Below are 9,924 nucleotides of genomic sequence, written 5' to 3' on the forward strand. Positions count from 1 at the left end.
TCAAAGGTGACACAGGTTGGGAAAGAAGTGAAGCTGGAGTCTGGGCCCAATGTCCTCTCCAAAGCTGTTATCATTGACCAGCAAGCCTTTCCTAGAGACAGTGAAGAACCATGCTTTCACAGACCTTGCCAGGCGCATTTTATTGATCAACTGGTGTCTTTGTGGTTGCCAAAGGTTTTCTTTCCTCTTTCTGTTCCCCTTCTGTGTCTGAAGGCAAATTTGTCTCAGACATGCACGAGATCCCACAGAAACGTTCAGAATCCATAAAAGGCACGTGTCCATATTTGGGGGTTCTTCTTGAAATTTGGAACCCAGAGAGGAAAGGAAGTTTGTGTCCCCGGGAGAAAAGTAAGAAGAGCAGTACATTGCCAGATCTGTGCAGCCTCCCAGGGTCTGCGTCAGCACCCCCCGCACCCCCAACACCAGTGGTTTTCATCTTGTTTCTGTGGCATTCTGTCAGCAAGCCAGAAGACATTTTAAATGGGACTGCTGTCTTCCCACCAATCCAGTGACAGATATGAACGAATAATATAAATTCTCTAGCCATTCCTTGGCATTTATTTCAATGTAAGTGTATTTTTTCCCCAAGTATAAAGCCCAATAGTAATTTATCAAGAGACAAATCATTTTTTCTTGGCAGTGAAGTCTGCAAAATTCCCATTTTTAAGGCCTTAAATCTCCCTATTTTGACAGGAGTAAGAAAGCATTAGAAGCTTTGATTTAGCTGGATCATACAAAATAGTTTCTCATAATTATCCTTTTGGATGATATATGCATGTCTTTTTCCCCTTCTTATTAAACCCGAGGTCTCCATTTTTCACCCAGCTGTATTACTAAATTAAATTGCCTTTTGTTGTATTCAAGTTAAACACTTTGCCGAAAGCTTTTCTTGCTCAGGAAAATAACATTTACCCAATATGTGCCTATGTTTTACTGTTTGAATTTACTGCTCACAATTGTTTAGTTTGCCGGGTAATTTGAGGATATTGTTTGTTTTAATAGGAATAATGAATCACTATAATTTAGTATAGTATCTTGGAATACAGTGTCAAGGAGGAGACAGGAGACATTGAAGACCCATCACACAGAGAAAGTGATTTTTCCCACTGCAAAAGCAGATGGGGTGAAGGTTAGGAGAAGACATCAACAGCTGTGAAGACATTCTCCAGTCTTGCCTGCTTTTCCTCAAGTAGAAAACAAGCCTCAAACAGGGTGGATGTGGGTTGAACTTGCCCTCTTTGCTCCCAACCAAGTTTTCTTAGACATTCTTAATGAGATCCCTCCTTCCCCAGCCTCCACTCAACAGTTCGTGTTTGGTTCTAAAGTCTTTTTGAATAGGGACTTGCAGTCCAGAGTTCAAGTGCAGACACTGCTACTCCCTCAGGACAGGAGTTAGTCATTTCTCAAGTTTTCAGTATCCCAACTATAACCTAGGAGGGAAAGTGTCTGCTCCACTCAGCTCACAGGGTTCTTGTGAGAACTGAAATGAAGCGACATTTATGCATCAAATATCAATGTAGATTGCCTCCACATCAAATAAGCCCAGGGGAGAAAAGAGGGCCTCCCCTGAAGCCTCAGTTTCTTTGCCTGTAAACAGAAGGGGCTAACCTAGATGGTTTCACTTTTCTTCCAGATCTGATCTCTTGGCCAGCATGACTGCACAGACTCCTTCAGGAAGGAGGTGGGTCAGCCATCTTTGTCATTTCTATCTCCATTCAATGCTGAGAATATATGATCAGCATTTTCAGAATATGGGAAACCGATCACGTTGTCTCAAAGATGTACCACCCATCTACTGCATGAGGGTAAAAAGAGCTTCTTGGTATTATTTGGTTTTCTTGCTTTCTTTTTGGTATTGAAGTCAGATGCATCTAGGTTCAAATATCAGCTCTGCCACCTACTAGCTGATGAAATTGGGTTCAGTTCCTTAACCCTCTGAGGTTGAACATACTCTATCTTAAAAGAGGTCTGGACTTTGTAAGATCCCCAGACCTAGGGGGTCAAGTTTAAACCATACTCTCTGAATCCATGTTAGTATGGATTCAGATACTAACTCTCCTCCCTATGAGATGTGAAATTCCATCTCTTTTTTGCCTGTCTGTAAAAGGGACGGTCACTCAATGAATCCACACGGCCTTAATACCAAAGATGTCTGCTTGGTGTGTAGAACATACAATCTTAGGTAGTGGTCAAGAGAAAGGGCTTGGTCTTTTAAAAAGAAAATCAAATATTGAATCCTGGGTTTATTACACTTAGTGAGGGCAGGACATCTCAAGTCCTTGACTCCACTGTCTTATTTCTAAAAAATTATAACTCATACCTACCGCATAGACTACTGTGTGAATTAAATGATGTAAAGTCTACAGTTCACCTATCACAGTGTAGCCCCCTAGTAGAGTCTCAATAAATGTTCACCAGTAACATGAGAAGCAGAGACATGTAGCAATTTACATTGGACTTTGGAGTCAGAAAGGATTGAATCTAAATTTCAGCACCGGCCTGAGTCTTAGACAAATAACCGAGGTATTACTTCTTTTTTCAAACTAAAAAAAAAAAAAAAGAAGAGGATTGTAGGCTTGTCATGTACATTTTTAAAGACTAAATATGGTAACACAAAACAAATGCTTATAATGGGCCAGCTAAAGACTCTGTGATATCCCCTTCTTGCCCAGCAGGCAAAGGGGGTTAAAGCTGCCAAGTCTGGGTCAGAAGCAGAGAGAATGACTCACCTACAATGGCAGAGAGTGAGGCCTGAGGGCAAAAATTGAGGTCACTTCCTGAGGGAGTGTCAGGTCAAGCCATAGCAGCATTTTTTTCAGTACATTAGAAGGTAGAAAATCAATGATCAGATACTTTGACATAAAGAAGCTAGAAAAAGAAGAGGAAATTAAATGCAAAATAAGCAGAAGAAATGAAAGGGAAGAAAATATTAATCAATAAAATAGAAGAGATTTAAAAATGAAGAAAATTAACAGTCCCAAATTTATCTTTTAAAAAGATTAATAAAAATTGATAAGCCCCAAGCAAGACTGATTGAGAATAGAGAGAAAACAAAAATGAGCAATATCAGTAATGAAAGAGAAGACGTGACTACAGAGCCTACAGATTTTAAAAACATGATAAGACACAAGAAATCTTGTGTCTGTAAGTTTGCTATTTTACATGATATGAACACATTTCCTGAAAGATACAAATAACCAAAATTGACTTAAGAAGAAATTTTGAAGTTGAGTAGTACTTTACTACTACAGAAGTTGAATTCGTAACTTAAATAACCTTCCCACAAATAAAACTCAGGCCCCAGATGACCTCATGGTGAATCATAGCTAACATTTAAGGAAGAAATAATACCAGCTCAACAAAAACTTTTTTTCAGAACATAGAGGAAGAGGGAACAATTCTTGTCTTCTTTTATGACGTGAACATAATTTTAATCCCAAAATTTCATGAAGACATCAAAACAGAAAAAAAGATTACACACTAATACTACTTATGAACATAAAGGCAGAAATTCCTGACTAAATATCAGCAAATTAAATCCAGCACTATTTAAAAAGTATAACATATCGTAATTAAGTGAGGTTTGTTCTAGGACTTCAGGGTTGATTTAACATGTGAAAAATAATTAACATAACATATCATGTTAACAAAATTATGGAGAAAAGTTATATGAACCTCTTAACAGATACAGAAAAGTGTTTAATAAAATTCATCGTCCATTGATAAAAATTCTCAGCAAACTAGAACTAGAAGGGAATTTCTTCTGTCTGATAAAAGGCGAGTAACAACTACAAACACATACACACACACACACACACACAAATTCTTAGTGTGAACATCATTCTTAATGGTGAAATATTGAACCCTTTCCTCCTATTTCATTATACAGAAGGTCTTATCCAGTACAATATACATGGAAGAAATATTGGAAAGGACAGCATAAAAGTGTTTTAGTCACAGATGACATGATTACTTACAAGGAAATCCTAAGGAATCTACCAAAACCAAGCAAACAAAGTAATAATCTCTACAAGCCCACAGATTTCAAGGTCAGTATGCAAAAAGTTATATTTCACAGACTGCCAACACAAATTTGGAAAATATTTTTAAATTCTATGAATTAATAACATCAAAAACTGAACTTCAACAGTTATCTTACTTCACACATAGTTTAAAGCAAATCATACATCTAAACATATTAGCTAAAACTATGCAATTTCTAGATAAAAACAAAAAAGACGACCATTAATAGCCTAAGGATAAAGAATTTAGAGACAACAGAAAATCCCTAATCGTAGGAGAAAAAAGAATCAGTTGGGATTCATCAAAATTAAAAACTTCTCATATTAAAGACAGTATTAAAAATAGAAAGCAGCAAGCCAAGAACTTTGAGAAAATATTTGCAACACATACAGCGGAAAAAGGAGTTGTATCCATAATATATAAAGAACTGTAACTTCATAACTAAAAGACAACACAATTTTTTGATGGACAAAAGACTTAAGTGGACACTTCACAAAACAAGATATATGAAGCACATGAAAAGCTCAACATATTAACCATCAGGGATGTACAAATTAATACCACAATGAGATATCATTCTATATCCACTGTAACGGAAAGGCTGACAATACTAAGTGTTGGCAAGAATGACGATACTTCATGAAATTCTCATGTGTTACTGCTTATCATTTTATTGCTTGTGTAGGAGCAGGGGGTATATGGGAAATCGCTGTATCTTTCTCTCAAACTACTCTAAAACAATGACGTCTTTTTAACATACTATGAATAAATACAGAAAAGCAAATTTGAAGTACAGATAAAAGCATCTTACTCTAAAACGATACATGACCAAAAAAAGTTCCTCCAGAAGAGGGAGAAAAACAAAGCATAAAATTTAAATAGTAATCAAAGACCCACCTTTAAAAACTACACCAGATCCAGTCAATTTTCAGGTCACTTCGTTTTTCCCCTTAAAAATGCACATAAATTTCACATTCTGCTCCATACTGTACACAGTTGATCAAACAGTTTGACTAACTGTAACATTATTTTTAAATTGTTCGATTCCATCTGCAGTTACTTGTGCTTTTGGGAGACGTGTTGTACTTACTCCTTGCATAATCTTGGGTATACCACCCATTATCCTCAGGGACAACTGTCATCATGGACACACAGCCTCAGCATCGTCATGATGAAACACAGGCAACCTGGGAAACTGAAGCCCGTTTAGCTTTGCCGAGACCCTGCCAATTTCCCCAGACAGGCTTCCTAGTCTCCACATCATGAAATACATGTGCTGGGCATGTAAACTACCCATGCAAGACATGGCTAACAGGGTGGGATCGTCCCCCAATTTATCCTAAGAAATGGATGTCGAAAGCAACCCTATACCAGCACATTTTTTAAATGGAATAACTTCCCAGAATGCCAGGGGAAGAGGCATCTATTGGCTCTCACAGCATTACACACTGGTTAAGTCCCACCTTCCACATCTCACTGGCAGGCTGGGCCAACGTCTGGTGTTTGTTTCATGCTGTGTGTGGTATTGTCCATGCATGCGTTTGTGGACAAACGTCAGATTGTGTTTGCCCTGTGCAATGGAGGAATGCGTGTGTGTGCACGGAGCGTGCATCCATGTACATCTGTGTGTGTGTGTGCACATTTTACGTATGTGTGTGCGTGTGATATGTGTGTGTATGCTTGTGTGCACATGCATGTGTGTTTGTAATGGGTGCTCAGGAGGCATGGAAACAGATGCTCACTTATTCTACAGGGCTTGACAGGGTGCTTGCGTTTTCTCCCATCGTGATCTATCTCTCACAGATCTCTCAGCTGCTGTGACCCTCCCTGTGCCCTGAGGCTGACAGATAAGTCCCCTCAGGGCATATTTTACAGCCTCTATAAAAGCGGTGGACGAACCTGCACCAAACTGCAGGAAAAATGGACTCCTGTCAACAAGCCGGCCGGTGGTTTCCACAAGCCGATAAGCTGACACTCAGGGACGTGGACCTAAAATCAGCAGATTTTTATATTTCGCGATGTGTTTAGGCTCTGTCAGTGTCTCCTCACCCCTTTGTTCTTGATGTTCTATTACGCTCGCGATCAGTTCTGACAGCCTAAACCGAACTTGATCCGGACAGTTTACTCTTTAAATGAATGATCCTTACATCTCCTGACATCCCTTCCATTCTCCCTGAAATGTACTCTTCAACATCTGGCAGCACCAGTTGTAACTGCCAGAACGTCCTTAATTCAATAATCAAAACAGGTGCCAAGAAGCAAATCTATGACTGTTAATTTTTCAAATCCTGCTCTTCCTTCCCATCTACCTAAATTGTTTGGAAATGAATGTCAGCTGCTTGGAGGCTATGGGCTCCCACGTCAGAAACAGAAAAAAGAAGAAAAATCCACACCTTGATACTCAGAAAGAATATTTTAAAACCTCTTCTTGAAGTGCAGTTTGGCTTTATTTTAGTCTTTGTTTAGAATGAACAAAGGTTAGGCGGGCTCAGAGGGGAAGTCCTTTTTTATTTTCTAAGACTGTGATTCTCAGAGCATGCTAAAAAAAAAAAAAAAAATGCCCGGCATTAGAATTACCCAGAAATCTTTTATATCATAGAATTCCAAGTCCCAACACAAATGTACTGAATCAAAACTTGGGGCAAGAGAGCAAAACATATGCATATTTATCCAGCTCCCTGGATAAGTCTAGGCCTAGTAAAATTTGGGATTGACTGACCTAATAATTTTTACCCAAAAGAAACAAACAAACAAAAAATCAAACTGGGGTCACTTACAAAAGGCAATTCAATTTATCCTCCCCTTCTCTCCCCCTTCGAGCAATATAAGACAGTAAGTGAGTTGCTTTCAAATTAGAAGTGGGGGCCATAAAACTTTATTCAGTAAAGACTTAAATAAATCCTGAAAAATAAATTTCCAGTTTTATTTTATGTCCAGTTAGAGTGAAAGAGAATGATGGGAAATAGTGAAGGGGGGGGGGGATTAGCTTTTTTGGTAATTTCTATGTACAGTCACTGTTCTAAGCATCTCACATGGGTTATCCTGTTTTATCCAACGAAGGCAGAGAATGATAGGATAGAGAGATAAAACCTAGAAAGAGAGAGAAGGGTGGGGAGAAATAGAGATACAAAGAGGATGTAATAAACAGGATAAACAGATATATGAGGGGGAGGCACAGAAACAGACAGAGAAACAGAAATACAGAAAAATACACAGTGATACCCAGAAAGATACAGGGAGAAATCAAGAGCCATAGCAATCCAGAGAGTGACAGTACAAAGAAATGCTGTATTAGTCAACTCGAGCTGCCATAAAAATGTGCCACAGACTTGGCAGCTTAAACAACAGACATTTGTATTCTCACAGTTCTGGAGGCTGGAAGTCTGAGATCCAGGTGTCAACAGGGTTGGTTTCTTCCTCTCTCCTCATCTTATAGTATCTGTCTTCTCCCTGTGTCTTCAGATCATCTTCCCTCTGTTCCTATTTATACCCAAATTCCCTCTACTTATAAGGACACTAGTTACGTTGGGTTAGGATCAACCCTAATGACCTCATGTTAACTTCATTACCTCTATAAAGATGCTCTCTCCAATTGTCACCTTCTGAGGTCCTGAGGGTTAGACTTCAATGTATGGACTTAGGAGGGACAGAATTCAGCCCATGACAAAATACTGAGACAAAGGAAAGGACAGAGTAAATTAAGAGATCCAGGTAAGTCTACTAGAAGAGGGAAAGACTAAAGGAAGGCAAAAATAAAAGGAGAATTCTTGAATAAATTTTGAAGTCACTTTTAGTTGGGGTCCCACTCTTTTGTCTGCTTAAGCAAAAGATTTCAGAGTCTTATTCAGGGCTCATAAAGTCATATTTAGCTGATTAATTATTTGTTGTTCACAGATTTCCATCAACTCTCATATTCCTTGATTCCATCAAGATCCAACCACCTGCCATTCTATGATTCCAATTTATGCTTCTCAGTATAATTTATCAGGGGAAAAACTTTATCTGACCATCAAACTATACATATACATATCACTGACCCCTGGTGGCAACTCACTTAAATTGCAAGCATAGTGTTTTAAGGGATTCATCCTAACTTTATAACTGCAAAGTTTAATATCTAATTGTTCAGTAATTTTGCTTCAAGATAATCCTAAGGAACTCCCTGCTATTTTGACGTTACCTCCAAGTTGTAATATTTTCTAATGATTTATAAGAGATATCCTATAGTGTCATATACTATAAATGTTTAGGATATTCTTGGCCACACTGTGTAAATGAGCCATTGAGATCATACTATTAGAAATCCTCCAGGGTAGAGGAAAAGAAAAGGTGTCCTGTTTTCCATCTCCTGGGCTTGGAGGAAGATTAACAGTAACCACAAACCTAAGGAACTTCCCAGATGCCTAAACATGGGGTTGGAATACTGGGTGAAAGACAAAGTATAGTGCAGTAACTCTCAGATACTAGTATGAACAAGAATTTCCTGGGGGAGTTTACTAAAAATACAGATTCCTGGTAGAGATTTTTAATCAGTAAATCCAAGGTAGAGTGCACTAATCTGCATTTTTTCCTAGAAATCCCAGGCATTTGACACAAGTGGTCCATCAAATCAAATGTTAAGAAATAGAAGAATGCTGAGGATGTTGAGAAATAGAAAAGCTGTGGGGTCAGTCAAACCTGGATTCTGACAGTTACATCCTGTGTCTCCCTACCTTCTGATCGGTTCCTCATCTGCATAATGGGATACAAATACAGCCCAAAGGCTTGTTGCAAAGATTATATAAAACTATGGAAAATGAAGCGTTAACACACAGACACACAATAAATTCTAGGCCCTCCAGAGTTCTAACATATAAATACAACTGCTCACTCCAACTTCCATCTAATAAGACATTTTACTTATTTAAAATGTATAATAAAATCACCAGAACTTCAAGCTCCATAGACACAAAAGAACTCATGGGGGGAATTTTCAAAGACTAGAGTCTACTTTCCCAGTCTATTTTTTTTTTTTTGCCTGTTCCACAGAATTTTTTTTTTTTTAATTTTATTAGTTTCAGGTGCACAAGACAAAGCAATACTTAGACATTTATCATTTACATCCCTCACACTGTGTGAACCCCTCTCCTCCCAGCCACTATCCCTCCGACATCGCACAGAGCCATTACATACTTTCCCAGTCTTTGAGTGGTCTGAGCCATCGCCACCCGCAATCAAACACCCACACGTGAAACTACCTGGGTACTCAGGCAGGCTGGATGCCCTCTGCTGCTCATTACCCCCGCTGTCCATGATTTATTTCTTTGTATCCTCAGTCAGCCTTTGGGAATCCCCTGCTGATATCCCTGTTGGCCTACAATGTAATGTATTCATTTTTGCTTAAAACTCACTGCACGTATGGTTTTCTTCTATAAAAGCAGTGCTGCACACATGGAATTCTATCCAACAGTCCTCCAAAGTACAAAGTTCAGAATGGTGGGGAGGGACTTTCGGAGAAATGTCCTGACCCTCGAGGTCTGAGTTCAGGTATTTAGGGGACAGCAGTCTTTAGGAGAGGCTACAGTAGATTGGTGCTGTCTCATTTGAGTCACCAATTGTTGGGAAAAGTCACCGATGACCTACTGCTACTCTCATTACTTTGTGCAGCTCTTGATAATACCACTTCTATTATCATTCTTACTACTGTTGTTGTTACACTGGTAATAACTTAATATCAATAAGCATCATCTAAAAAATAATAGTTAACATTCATATGTGCTTCCTATATGTCAGGCGCTGCGTTCACTGTGTTGTCAATCTTCTCTCATCATATTCTAAAAATAAATGTAGGAACGACTTCCCATTGTCCCCATTTCACTGATAAATGATGGGTGCCTTGATCACAGGTCACAGCCATGGCAG

Source organism: Rhinolophus sinicus, linkage group LG18, assembly GCF_036562045.2.
Source record: "Rhinolophus sinicus isolate RSC01 linkage group LG18, ASM3656204v1, whole genome shotgun sequence".
Lineage (NCBI taxonomy): Eukaryota > Metazoa > Chordata > Mammalia > Chiroptera > Rhinolophidae > Rhinolophus > Rhinolophus sinicus.